Source organism: Podarcis gaigeae (assembly GCF_964106915.1).
Source record: "Podarcis gaigeae genome assembly, chromosome: 4".
Lineage (NCBI taxonomy): Eukaryota > Metazoa > Chordata > Lepidosauria > Squamata > Lacertidae > Podarcis > Podarcis gaigeae.
The window spans coordinates 34,156,747-34,171,294 of record NC_139677.1 but is presented as its reverse complement, the minus strand read 5'-3'; the positions used below and the strand labels follow the sequence as shown (position 1 = coordinate 34,171,294).

The window sequence follows — 14,548 nt, the reverse complement described above, 5'->3', positions numbered from 1 at the left end:
GCTGAATGGGAGGTCTTGCACCACAAACCCACCCAGTCCCCCAAAATGGGGAGGTGGTGCAATAAGAAGCATGATGGAGAAATGTGCTGCATGGCATTTCTCTGTAAACAAATCAGAACGAATGCTCATTAAGTAACCAGCATCATCTAACCTGCCTAGAGACAAAACAGGATGAAAGCTCAATAAATAGGTTGTGTGGAAGTTCCTTTGGTTGGGGTTCAGGTCCGACAAGCCAAGAATCAGGTCCAAATGAATAGGGCAGTATAGAATAGTTAACCAGAAGAAGCCACTGACAATGCAAATCCCAGACAGACCGGAAGTCAAATTCTGGGAAAGCACGTCCAAGATAATAAGTGGAGCGGAAATGTAAGAAAGGAATCCAGAGCTGAAGGAACTGCCTGCCACTTCTTCCTACTTCCTTTCGGCCACACATTGCTGGTGAACAGGAACCAAAGGATCCACTCAGCACAATGCAAGTGGAACGAGAGCAGGACCAAGGGAAAGGAACGAGAGAAAGACCAAGAAAGAGCAGTTGCCAGACTGTGGAGACAATGGCCTGGTTTGCAGATACAGTGGTACCTCGGGTTACAGACGCTTCATGTTACAGATGCTTCAGGTTACAGACTCCGCTAACCCAGAAATAGTACCTCGGGTTAAGAACTTTGCTTCAGAATGAGAACAGAAATCACGTGGCGGCAGCGCGGCAGCAGGAGGCCCCATTAGCTAAAGTGGTGCTTCAGGTTAAGAACCGTTTCAGGTTAAGAACGGACCTCCAGAATGAATTAAGTTCTTAACCCAAGGTACCACTGTAATGTTCAACCACAGGGGCAGAGAACTTCTGGCCTGTGGGCCACATTTGGCCCACTTAACTCCATTTGGCTCTTTAAGCTGTTTTCCATGCGCACCAGTCCCCACAACTGATATTATATGTGATTCCAAGAATACAACAGGTGGGGACACTGTTTGGCTTGGGTGTGTGCAGTGGTGGAGGAAGAGGAGTGCGGGAAGGGCAGTGAGTGTTGGCGCTAATAGCGCCGGGCAAAGTAGCTCATTGCCACCATTGTCATTATGAATGGGTGAAGAACTGTCTACACCTGGTAAAATTACCTTTTCCAAACAACCCTCCTAAGAATCAGGAGGTGGTTAATATTTGCATCGTTTCAAATTGTATTTCCAAAGGTGTAATAGAAGCAAAAGCAAAATAACCCACTCAACCAACTCACCACTACCACCTACGATATTTAACAGTGCTCTGCTTTATTAATACCTTGAATAGAAGACTGGATAATCTCCATTTATTTTAATTTGGACTCTTTCTGTCAAAAGGTGTTGATTTTGATTGCAAGTCTTAAATACTAGTGTGCTCATTTTGTGTGAGCCTACATGGTTTTATGTATTGTAATTCACAGAAATTACGATCCATAATATTGTGTAGTATTGGGAAATGTGAAGGTATAATGAATAGTATTATTTTCTTTCATCATAGCATCGCCGCATCATAACCTTTAAATGGATAAGTGGGGTCATATTTATTCCACCACTGGTCCATTTTTCTATGTCACCATGGCAACCACTTCTGCACTATTGTGTATGATAGAATCTAACACAGAGTTGCCACATTTGGTACTAAAGTACCACATGTGGTACACTTTTGATTACTAAAGTACGGAAATATTACTACTACTCTTTACCACTTCTTCTACAACTAAATGAACGTGCAAGTCTTTTTGCAGCTCACTTGCCTGGCATTGAATTAGTACTGGAAAATCTCCTAGAGCTAAATTTGACGGCCAAAACAAGAAACGAAGTCCACAGAGTTTTCACTATGCTTGACATCTTTTGCCAGTGTGTTAATGTCATCTGTGTGGTACAAAATATTAGCTGGCATAGATATTTGCAACAAGGCCATCCAGGCTAGAAAGGCAACACTGGATGTTGAAGCAGCCACTGTAGAAGCTCTCCTCACAGAGCTGACAAAACTTCAAAACAACAGGAAACATGTGTGGAATGAAGCCGAATTGGTGGCACCAAACAACCTAAATATAATAATAAAACTCTCCTGTAAATGTGATGGAGTTTGGTGCATGCAGGCAAGGCTGCAGGATGACATCACCTGATGCTAACTTGGAAGAAATGAAATGCTACAGGTGGTACTCCAGAAGGAGTCTACTTCAGAAAATGCATTTTATTACATTTGCTGTTAAGCAGTTAGCAGGAAAAAAAAGTTGATTTCTTGTGGAAATATATCACCACGTCTGGGCTGTGGAAAGAAAAGCTTTTGCTTTATTAGAGCAATATCCTGCTGACCTTAATGGTGATGATTTTGGAAAAGAAATGTGACATTTATCCTCAATACATAAAGCAAATCTTGAAAATTTACAGTTAAGGCCATTAAATCTGTTGAACTTATTAGCAGAGTACAAACTTGGTGGCCTGTTTCCAAAATGTTTGTGTTTAGCTTAAGAATGCTATTAACCATGTCAGCAACAGCAGCTTCTGGAGAAAGGTCATTTAGCAAACTTAAGCTAATTAAGAATTATTTAAGCTCTACAATGCCTCAGGAATGTCTTGCGGATTTGGCCAGGCTAAATATTGAATCAAACATTGCCAGAACAATTAATTTTCATGCTGTGATTTGAAAATTTTCACTTAAAAAAGGGCCAGAAAAGTTCTTTTTTTAAAAAAGTAAATAGTAATTTAATCTACCTTTTTTAAATACTATTGTCTTCTGATGATATAATGTGCATTGCTATATGGAAGTGATACTTCCATGTGAATTCTTCTCCTTATTTGTATTGTAGTAAAAACAAAGATGTTCAAATCAAACGTGCTTTCTGATCCTCTTTTAATTTATTTATATTTATTCATTTATATTTATCATGGAGGGAGTATAAGAGCATATGGCCTCAAATTAAGAAAATTAACAGAGTGCTCCACTACACATCTCTTGCGTCTTCCATACCCTTTTTGATCTTACAGGTTACAGCTCATGGAATAAAACCATAGTAGATAAAAACAGAAAGGGACCCAAAGCAGAGGTGGGTTTTAGGCAGCAAGACTGGTTCTGCCCCACTGGGTGCTGACCCTAGGAGGCGCCACGGGACATTGTAACTATGACGTAATGAATTCAGCAGAAGATGAGACATGGGGGCGCCGAATTTTAAATCAAAGGGACCCCACTTTGGATAAAGATTGCAGCTTAATTTAGGGTTACCAGAAGTCCCCAGTTCCCGGGGACAGTCCCCGGATTTGCAAATCTGTTCCCGGGAAACATGGCAGCGGCAGTCTCAGCAGCCTGGAGCCAGCCTGGTAGCGCAGTTGGCTCTGGCTGGCTTCAGGAGCCACTGCTGAAGGGGAAACAGGGACGTCTGGCTGTACAGATCTCCTGCCCCCTTCCCCCTCTGTTTTGACAGATCAGGGGAGGCTTGAGAGTCGCGAGTGGGTGGCCATTGCCCAGGAGGGTCTCAAAGCATGCAGTTTCTCTGCCAGGCAAGGTGCAAAACCCTTCTTTCGTACCCTGTGAAACATAAATGCGCAGATTTTTTAAAAAAACTGGGCAGTGGCCAGCCGGCCATGATTCCCAAGCCTCCCCCAATCAGTCAAAACAAAGAGGGAAGGGGGAAAGAGATCAGGGGAGGCTCAGGGGTCATGAGTGGGCGGCGCGCCGTTGCTGTTTTTTAAAAACTCTGCACATTTATGTTTCACAGGGTGCGAAAGAAGGGCTTTGCACCTTTATACAATATGCATGTGTGCTTGGGCCCAGGGTCTTTTGCCTCACCATCCTCACTACTGACTCCCTGTTGCTCCTCAGCTTCAAAACAAAAAAAAAAGTGTCCCCGGATTCATTGAAAAAAATCTGGTAACCATAATTAATGTTTTAGAAGAGCCACTATAACTTCTATTTCATATCTTCATTCACGCAGTCAAATCCTATACATTTCTGCTGAGAAATAAGTCCTTTGGTGTTCAGTATGAATTACCCTGAGACAGCAAAGGTTGGTCCATTGGGGCAAATGGGGTGCTGCCCCACCTATCTCATTCTGCTCTCAGTCAGCCCCCAGCTGCCCCCTTTCCTACTTACAACCACTCCAGTGTGTGGCACTGGTTGTCACCCTTCTGTTTCTCTTCAAGAGCATTTTTAGAAATCTCTCAAGGTTTTCACCTGGCAAATCCAACCCCTCCCCAATTTTCAGTACCTCTAAGTTGCCAAGAATCCTTTAGGTTCCAAAGCAAAGATATTAAACCATCTGACTTGACATACGCTGACGCTGAGTGAACTAAAGGAGGCCATAGCTCCTCTGAAGCAGTTCCACATTATGGCAGGGTTCGAAGCAAACTTCTCAACATTAGTTTTCGTGCCACACTGAATCTCCCTGCTGCAGAGCAGAACTGGTTGCTTTCTAACACTGAATTCTTGTCCTGCCGCAGGTGGGAGGGGGTCAGTTCCTGGGAGTGATCATCATGAAGGACGATGTAACTTTGGCCTGTTTGCATTTAAATTGGCTGCGTCTCATCACAGCTGTTTAAATTGAAATTGAATTGAAATACTTTATTGTCACTTGTGCAACTTGTATACAGTAAGATTACACGAGCTCTCAGCTCTCTTAGTCTTAATTCCCCTCGTTTACTGACGCACACCCACCAAACCCGAAAGTCAGTTGCCCTGTTGTTATCTTTTCATTCAGCAGCCTAACAGTCCATGGATAGAAGCTGTTCTTTACCCTGTTGGTGCGACTAATTATGCTTCTATATCTTCTGCCTGAGGGCAGGAGATCAAGAAAGTGCCGGCCAGGGTGTGAATCATCCCTGAGAATTTTCCTCACTCTCCTGAGGCAACGTTCTTCTGCTATTTCATCCTGTGGATTCGCAGGACAGCCCATAATATCTTGTGCTGTATTCACCACCCTCTGAAGGCACTTCCTATCAGATGATGTCAAACCAGCGTACCACACCATGATGCAGTATGAAAGGACACTTTCTATTGTTGACCGGTAGAAGGAGATCATCAAATGTTGATTGACATCGTTCTTCCACAATACTCTGAGGAGATGGAGTCTCTGTTGGGCTTTCTTAACCACCTGGGTTGTATTTATTTTCCAAGTAAGGTCTTCCCTGAGATAAATGATGGTTTTGCCCAAATTCCTGTGTTTCTTTCAGAGACTCCCCATCTTCATCTCTGACCACTGGTTCATCGAATGGCAGTGAATCCTTAATGGACTCATGGATAAAGGGAAACACAGTAGAATGAGCAACTCTGTGTTGTATGGGCCAGTGTGGTGTAGTGGTTAAGAGCGGTAGACTCGTAATCTGGTGAACCAGGTTTGATTCCCCGCTCCTCCACATGCAGCTGCTGGGTGACCTTGGGCTAGTCACACTTCTTTGAAGTCTCTCAGCCTCACTCACCTCACAGAGTGTTTGTTGTGGGGGGAGGAAGGGAAAGGAGAATGTTAGCCGCTTTGAGACTCCTTTGGGTAGTGATAAAGTGGGATATCAAATCCAAACTCTTCTTCTGGAGGAAAGGGAAGTCTGAGAATCTGTAAGCAGGACCTGAGCACTAGAGCACCCTCCTTCTGCCCCTCTGCCCCTCCTGTGGTTTCCAGCAGCTGCTGTTCAGAAGCATTACTGCCTCTGACGATGGAGGCAGAACATAGCTATCATGGTTAGGAAGCATTGATAATTTTATCCTTCATGAAGATGGCAGATAAAGGGCTTTTTAGGATAAAGGAACTTATTTAGAGATGCCTCCCTTCCCGCCATTGTGAAGGTTTCCCTTTGGGCCCAACACAGGGATCTTTAGTACAATTGGTTCACATTGCTCAAGCTAGTGTATTTGCAGGCAGACCACTAAACGAAGTGAACTCCAATAGGTACACACTGTTAATTGGTTAAGTTATATGTGCTACTGAAGGCTTGAAGGAGGGAGGGAGACACTGAGGTCCAGCTAGATGAGTTAAGCTGGGAACACATCTGGGCCAAAATGTGCCTCCTTTATCCAGCCCGTCCTTGACCTATATATCCCTAGGACAGCTCCTGGTTGAAGAGGCTCTGGCCAAAGTGCATTCTGATGGACCTTCCCCCAGCTATGATGGTGAGCCTTCACAGGCTTACACTGCAGCTATGGCATGTGCCTGAGGGTCACCGCTTTAATCTCTCATGATGCCTTAGAGTAGAAGTGCAGAACTTGTGGCCTTCCTCTAGACACTGTTGGACTGCAACTCCCATCTTCTCTGACCATTAGCAAGGCTGGTTGGGAGCTGGAGTCTTAACAGCATCCGAAGGGCTACAGGTTCCTTGCCCCTGTCTTAGAGCACTGGACCAAAAAATGAATAAAGGCAGGAGGTAGAGCAGGGGTTCGTAGTGAACCCTGTCAGAGTGATGCAGCTCCAACAGCTGTCCACAGATGCCCGGTGTTGATGCCAGCATGTTCTGAATGCACGCAAAACCTGCTTCAATAGAACGATTATTGCGCACAAGCCAGAAAAAGGCAAGTGTCACAATTCCATTGAAATTCCACCTGACAGGATAAAATGGAAAGGTTTGAGAACCAGAGGAAGAACATCTCATCCACACATGCTACTGCAGAGGGCCCATGTGGGGTGCCTTGACCCCATTATGTCAATATCCTTCTCCAGCCCATGCCTATTCAACTAAAATCTCAATCCCTTTCATTTCAGAAGAACTTTCTCTTCCAATATTATTGTGTCTTATCAGCTTCAGAGGTCAAGATACACATTTTCATATGAGATAGGTAGTCTCTCTCTCCCTCCCTCCCTCACATTCTGTGTTTGCAGTTTTGTGTATTGTGTTTTCTATTCAAAGAGACTGGGGGAAAATAGAGAGAAGCACAAAACGTTAAAAAATATATATCTACATTGTGTAGTGCTTGTATCAGAGAAGCCTCTGACACTGACTGGCATGGAGCATTCAGTTACATGGGAAAGCAAAACCGTTTGCAGTCCAAATTCTGTGAGGGGAGGAAAAAATGTCAGCTTGACTGGAACCAATATCTCACACAGGCTGTGGAAATGGAAAGAAATACTAGGAGGTTGGGAAGCTGAGGAATAAAGAGCCCAGGGGGAAGAAGAAGGAAGGAAGAGTGCAGAACAGTGTACTGAGGAAGATGAACCTTCAAGAAGGGTAGGTGAATATGAAGCATGAGGAAATGGGCGGGAAATGGAGTCAGGAGGTATTGTGTGCTGCATGGAGAGAGCAAGAGGGGAAAGCTACAAATTTGGGGTGAAGAGGCAAGCTGGCTAAAAGCAATGAAACAACAACAAAAAGCAGTAGCCTGAGGAAACGATGCATGGAATGGTCACACCACACACTGAAAGCACTTCTATACCACTTAAAAGACAATGCTTCCCCCAGAGAATCCTGGGAATCTTAGTTTGTTAAGAGTGCAGGGAACTTTAGGTAAAAAGGTAAAATTACCCCTGACCATATTAGGTCCAGTCACGGACGACTCAGGGGTTGCGGCGCTTATCTCGCTCTATCGGCCGAGGGAGCTGGCGTTTGTCCGCAGACAGCTTCCAGGTCATGTGGCCAGCATGACTTAGCCGCTTCTGGTGAACCAGAGCAGTGCACGGAAATGCCGTTTACCTTCCCACCAGAGTGGTACCTATTTATCTACTTGCACTTTGACGTGCTTTCGAACTGCTAGGTTGGCAGGAGCAGGGACCGAACAACGGGAGCTCACCCCGTCTCAGGGATTTGAACTGCCGACCTTCTGATCGGCAAGTCCTAGGCTCTGTGGTTTAGACCACAGCGCCACCTGCAGGGAACTTTAGCTGTGTGTAATTCCCAGGATTCTTTGGGGGGGGGAGCCATGCCTGTTAAAGTGGAATAAGAGTGCTTTCAATGTATGGTATGGAAGTGAACAACAGTAGAGGAACAAATAGCCAGACAATGTCACGGAGAACAAAAATGTCCTCAGCCAATAACAAAACAAATACAAAGGAGTAGCCAGGCAGTGGTGTAAATTCATAAATTCAAGATCCAAGACCAAGGAAGTGCTATTGTATCAGGGCATGGCTAAAACGGCAATAGAAAAAGAGGGAATATGGAACAAGCCTTGGCACACAGACCTTAATGCAATCTGATTAAAGAACGACCAATCATTTCATCACATGACATCTAGTTGAATCACCTATAAATTATATTTGCATATCAGGGAAACCAAAATTTCTGAAGCAATACTTTCTTTAGTTTTGGATGGTGCAAACACATCATAGCAGGCAGCACCTTAGAAGAGGCATTTCTCCTGTATGTGAGAAAAAGAAATAAAAATGCCACTTTTCAAGGTGGTCCGTGTGTGTGTGTGTGTGTGTGTGTGTGTAGTGCAATCCAATTAATTGGAAGCACCCTTTTATTTAATTGAAAAGGTTTTTTATTTTTAAAAAAATAGACCACTGGAAAAGTGCAAACCAATTGTACCTGCTCAAAAATAAGCCCCACTGTTTTCAAAGGGGCTTGTTGTCTATAAGGTGCTATGGGGCTGCAGTCTAAATGTTGCGATCCTCATATATAGGAAAGGATGATCTTCCTCAGGTGGATTGGACTAACAATCTCTCTGGAAAAACTAGGACAGGATGGGACAGGGCAAACACTTCTACCAATAAGAAAAGATAGATTGTGGGTTTTCAGTCACAGCAGATGTGTCTGGCTGCGAGCAATTTCTAGAAATAATGAGCTCCCTTTTTGCAGTCTGTTTACTACAAGGTTGTCATAGTTCCCATGTCTCATGGATCACACCGAGAATCCCAGGATCACACAGAGAAATAAGCATTTTTCCCACTGGCTTGTGAAGAGGAATAGAGAAATCATGAGAAGCTTTTTTCTGTGCAGCAGAACTTAAAAGTCAACAAGTTAGCACATGTTTGTGCTAACCTTCTGCATCAGCCATTTCCCAGAGAAACTTAGGGTTCCTTGGAATCTTATCAAAAGCTTAAAGATAGCCTGCTGATCATCTTTTAGTTTTACTATAGAGAAGCAAAGTGTATGGTTCTTTCCCCTTAAGAGTGTGGCCTCTTCCACACTACAGAAGGAGGAGTGTGCCATTTGCACAGGTGTGCAATATTATCCGGCACACTATTGACAAGGTGTTATGGATCAGTAGAATACTGCCATACTGATGCGAGGACACTCCTATACATTTCTACTCAGAAGTAAGTTCCATGGAGTTCAGTGGTGTTTACTCCCAGAAGAGTAGATATAGGATTGCAGCCTTAAATGTGAAAACTCCCTTGGCAGTTTTGTCTATCATGGGATGAAAAAAGGTAAAACATATTTTGCTTTAAATTGCAGACCACAAGGACCTAAGCAGTATTCATTTCTCACTGGCTCTAGTACAAATTCAGTTCCACAATTACCAACACTGTTGAGAACGACACAATATGTATGTGACTTTGATTTAACCTAGTTTTAATTCCAGGGTGTATGCTAATTCCTATGGAGCAATAATAAAGATGAGAGTGATTTCAAGCATGCATGGACTGTCTTTTCTTCACACTGAATATCCACAACTAGCCATCAGAATATGAGTAAGGGCATTGAGTTCAGATGGCATGGGTTATGTCCACTAAATTATACACAGGTATCCACCAAAATCAATGGACTTAATGTTCGTCACAACAAATTCAAGTCCACTGGTTTCAACATTTCTGCTCTGAGAAGATTTAGTCAGTTACAACCCTATGACTTTTAGGCTAGTGTTATGAGTTTGGGAAGCTCTCATTACAGAAATTAGATATTGGAAAGGCTGGGATAGATCTGTGAGCTTTCTAAGTTCATATGCTTCACGCATGCATGGAAGAACAATTTTTTTTTGCCTGGATGCAAAGCATGGAATGTGAACCAGTGTTGTGACTCGTTTTCCATCAGGAGAGACCACTATTTCCCATCAGCAACGTGATGGCAAACTCGAACCCAAGCCTGTATTTGTTGTCAACTACTCCCAAACTGTGGCTGAGAGTCTATGCTGAAAAAGAATGTGCACAAAGAGCATGGGAACTGTCCCTGAATCTCCAAGCATCAGTAACACTAAGGAAATGACACCATAAAGCATCTCAACGTCAGACAAAAATGAAGAGGGTGGTCTTTTTTCACATATTAACAAAGTGGCTCAAATTAGCAACATCAGCTGGAGACAGATCATAGTGAAGAAGTGAAAATTATGGGACTATGGTTCCCCATTGTGTGGGGAAGCAGAGCGGGGAAGCTTTGGTCAGAAGAGGATTTAGAGCAGCATGAATGGTTCTGCCACACTGGGCGCTGAGCCTAGGGGCACTGCAGGGCATCGGAACCATGACATAGTGAATTGAGCAGAACAGAAGGTGAGAGGTGGAGGTGCCCAATTTTGGCCTCACACAGGGCACTGGTGGAATTTGAGAGGCCAAAGTCTGCCCCTGCTTTGGTCCCCCAGCTGTTGCTTGACTACAACTCCCATCATTCCTGACCACTGACTATGCTGATGGGAGCTGAGGGTCTAAAAGTATCTGGAAGACCACAAGTTCCCCAACTCTGGTGTGCCTTCTCATTTCTTTTATGCAGCTATCCTCTCCCTAGTCAAAGAGAGAGCATTGCAAAATAGTAACTTTTTTTATTACACGTACAAAAACTATTACTGGGCACTTTTGGAAGCCTGTTCTAAGCACACTTGTGCATTTTTGTTGCCTCCCACTGTCTAGTCAGGAAGAGGGAAGGCTATTTATAGTCACATCATCTGCTTTTTTAATAAAGGCATACCCTCCCCCTAAATCTTTAGTTGTATTTCCTAAACCTTAAGTGTGTAATGCGAGAATTCCCAAAGGGTGACAAAGACACATCTGCCAGAGACATTCATTCTCAGTCTTCTCTGGCATTCTGTTTACTGTGGAGTCAGGCTGGACATGACAACCCACCTTCAACCCACCTTCACTCCAGGTCAAGCCCAAGGGGATGGGGAGAGGGAGGAAGCAAGAAGGAAAATCTGCCCACCTCCTACTCAGTTCAAAGCAGTTCAAAGCTCCCACCTCAGAGCTCCGCTGGCAGCAACCAACTCTGTTCCCCACAAAACAGGATGGGTACCACAACTGCTGATGTGGGCAGTATCTTCCGTGAATGGCAATGAAGTGAATTGGTGCAACTGCTATTGCCGCTATCCATGTCAGAAAGACAGGTGAAAAGAGTCTTTCCTCAACCAAACATGGTCAATATGACAATTGTGATACCTAGGATGGAGTCCAGAGCCATTTCTCTGTCTCCTCCTCTCACAACCCTCACCCAGGCCACCGCCATCTTCCTAAGACATGGGCAGCAAAGATGGGTGAGCGTAATGCCCTCTCAAGGCTGCCACAGACACTTTCCACAGCCTCACTCCTAGTTCAAAAACAATGGACCTTTAGATATATACATATTGAAAGGTTTGGCCTTTTGACAGGTGGGACAATTGTAGAAAGGGCCAGTATATTGCTGGCAAGACTGCCTGGGACGATGCTTAGCTTCTCTTCCATTATGCCCCTGCTGCTTTTTTGTTCCACAGAACTCAATGGAAACCATGGTGAATGGGATTAGCCCTTATTTTGCTTATGTGCTGCTCTTTCATTGGAATAGCACTGCCTTGGCTTTAATTTCTTATACAGTGGTACCTCGGGTTAAGTACTTAATTCATTCCGGAGGTCCGTTCTTAACCTGAAACTGTTCTTAACCTGAAGCACCACATTAGCTAATGGGGCCTCCTGCTGCTGCGGCACCACCGGAGCACAATTTTTGTTCTCATCCTGAACAGAGGTACTATTTCTGGGTTAGTGGAGTCTGTAACCTGAAGCGTAAGTAATCTGAAGCGTATGTAACCCGAGGTACCACTGTACAATGACAGAATGTAACAAAACAGAACTCACAGACATGGACATTGGCCATGCTGGCTGGGACTGACATAAGTCCAGCAACATCTGGAAGACCACAAGTTCCCCTTCTCTGCATTACATTCTGCATCTAGGGGGGAAATGAAATCCCCATTCCTGAAAAACCATCATTTTACTTTTCCCATGCACTTCTAAAATAGCTATCTGTAAGGTAGAAGGGAAGTGGGTGAAAACGTTGCAGGAAGACATGCATTTTGGGAGAAGTCAACATGGACAGCTACAGAAGAAAACACACACATACTCCAAGCAGTTTTGCAAACTCCACAATGTTATTTGTGCCACACATGTTTCTTAAGAAGACTAAATTCTCCTGCCATCTTGCCATTCATTTTACCTGCCTTAATGCAGGTAGGGCAATCTGACCAGCAATCCTCAATAGTTCCCCATTTGACCCAGATAGTCTTCTCATCTTGTCTTCCCCTTCCCAGGAAATGATTTGGTTAGTTTTTTGGAGGGTGTTTTTTTTTTGGTTAAGTTTCAATTAGAGTCAACCGGGCATTTTAAAAGCCTAATTGTCGTGCATTGGGAGGATTTTGGTTGCGGAGTGGGGTCCCAGCTAAAGAAGGAAGGTTAACCCTTCCAATCCCATTCATTGCAACCTTCCCACCTTCCCATCAGAACTGCCTCTGCCTGAATTCTGTTCTCAGCAAAACTTTACAGTGAATCTTTATGCAAAAGGGAACCAGTGTCAACCAAAAAGTAACACGAGAGGGAAAAAATCCGTTTCAGCGGCACATGCACAATTAGCAAGAGAATTTGTTTAGCCTGGAATGTTCTCCAAAGCAAATGGGAGGCTAGAAGCAAGCCCCATTCCAGGCTAAGCTCTGAGAGAAGGGAGGGGTGGCGATGGAGCGACCCGCTTCCCGGTGCAACATAGGAGGCCGAGGAAGAGCGGGGCTCTGCATGACAAGCCCAGTGCCTGGCGCATTAAGATTACAGAGAGAGACTAAGAGTAAGACCGGCTAAAAGGAAAAGCAGCTCTAGGCTTTTGCTATCCTGTTAAGGTCTTTACAGGGATCAAAATGTCAGGCAATTGGCTTGTTCCGCGCACATTTCTGGCCACCTTCAAGGTATGGGCTTAGATGCTCTCCTTGCCTGGAAAAGGACTCGGTATAGTTGGAGAGACTTGCCCCCAATGTTTACTTTCTAAAAATTTTAAAAAGCACCACAGAGTCACAGAAGCCCTTCTATGCACGTGCTCAACGGCACCGTTTTCTTCCAGATGTCTCAAATCTGAGCTCTAGCACTGAAAATAAAGAAGGATTCAGGGGCGTTCTGTATCCTACTCGGTTCGTATAATAATAGTTATGCTGCGAACTACAGGGGGTTCCTCTCTTTGAGATCAAAAAGCACAGGCGCGTCTTTGATGCCCCCAGTCTAGTACCCTGTCGCTCTTGGGATTTCCCACACACACACACACACCGCTTTTTGCAATACAGCCGAGCCCCTCAATTTAACGCCTTCCACCAGCAAGTAGGGAAGTCCTGTTTCCCTTGCGCTCATGCACCGTCGCGGCTACTTTGCAGAAAAGTTACCAAGTTTCCTACCTGCTCTTTCTTGGTGTGCGCAGACTGCGGGGACATGGCCTCTTCGAAATGAGGAAGGAAGAGGAGAAACAAAACCAAAGTGGGGAAACCGCGAGATTAATAATACTAATATTAAAAATATCCAAGGGCAGCCTTCAAGCTCTCCCTAAGGGAGCGCGTCCGGTCAGATCCATCCCGAGGGGCGCTTTCCCACGCTGGTCCTATGAAGGCAGCTCCGAGTCCTTTTCTGCGACGGGAAGAACGCTTCACTTCGCTTCTCTGGAAACTCACAGCCTTGCTGGCGCCCGTTTCCCGGAACAGTGGCGATTCTGACCGGCTTCCCTCTTTAGCTCTGGTCACTGGGCGCACAGGGGTTGGGTCCGCGCGCTGTTTCAGCACCAGCAGCGTTGGACAGCTCCAAGCTGGAGGCAGGGAACCGACGCGTTGCGCGTGCGTTTTGCTTTATTGTGGCGGCGGCGGGCGCAACAGCCTCTTCAGTCTGCGCTCTCCTTCCTGCCACCAAGCGCGCCTTCCTCCCTCTCTCCCTTTGCGCCTTAATCTGCCCCAGCAGGGCAGCACGCCGGCCAACGAGCCCGCCCAGACCTTCTGCGCTCATTGAGTCCGAGGACGCCTTCCTCCTTCAGACAGCAAAACTCCATCTCTCCCCAAGCTTTTGGAGGGCGGAGATGAAGCTTTCGGTGATATTTGGGTAGGGGGGTAATTCGCAGCGTCTGTTTTCAACCAAGGCTTCGTTAAACCAGCTTCTGAATTTTTGCCCCTGCAAAAAAAAATCTACCTAGTCTGTTCCCACCACCAGTTTACTGCTGGCCGCTCTGAAGAATATGGAGAAGCAAGTTTTGCCACTGAAAATGCTCTCAACAGGAAGTTGCAAGGAGTCCTGGTTCCCTATCATGATGCTAGCTTTGCAAACTTGTTTTGTTCGGGGCTTTTTGCTTGCACAGTGTTCATGCATTTTTAGGGGTACACTTTAAAACTGCTGCTCCCGACCTGGTGACCTCCAGCTGTTTCACATTCCAATTCCCACCAGACCCAGCCCAGCCAGCAAGGATCTTTAGAACATCTTAGTGCGCACCTGAGGGACCTGGGTGGCGCTGTGGGTTA

At 45.1% G+C, this 14,548-nt stretch overlaps 1 protein-coding gene across 2 annotated transcripts in view; it reads right to left on the bottom strand.

The window, feature by feature from the left end:
* CNGA3 (cyclic nucleotide gated channel subunit alpha 3) overlaps nt 1–14,039 on the bottom strand; it is a 36,439-nt gene extending 22,400 nt beyond the window's left edge. For both annotated transcript variants that reach the window (XM_083734304.1, XM_083734305.1), the window contains exon 1: nt 13,448–14,039. The gene's annotated coding sequence lies outside the window, so the exon portion shown is untranslated. The remainder of the gene's footprint in view (nt 1–13,447) is intronic.
* Between the last annotated feature and the right edge of the window lie 509 nt (nt 14,040–14,548).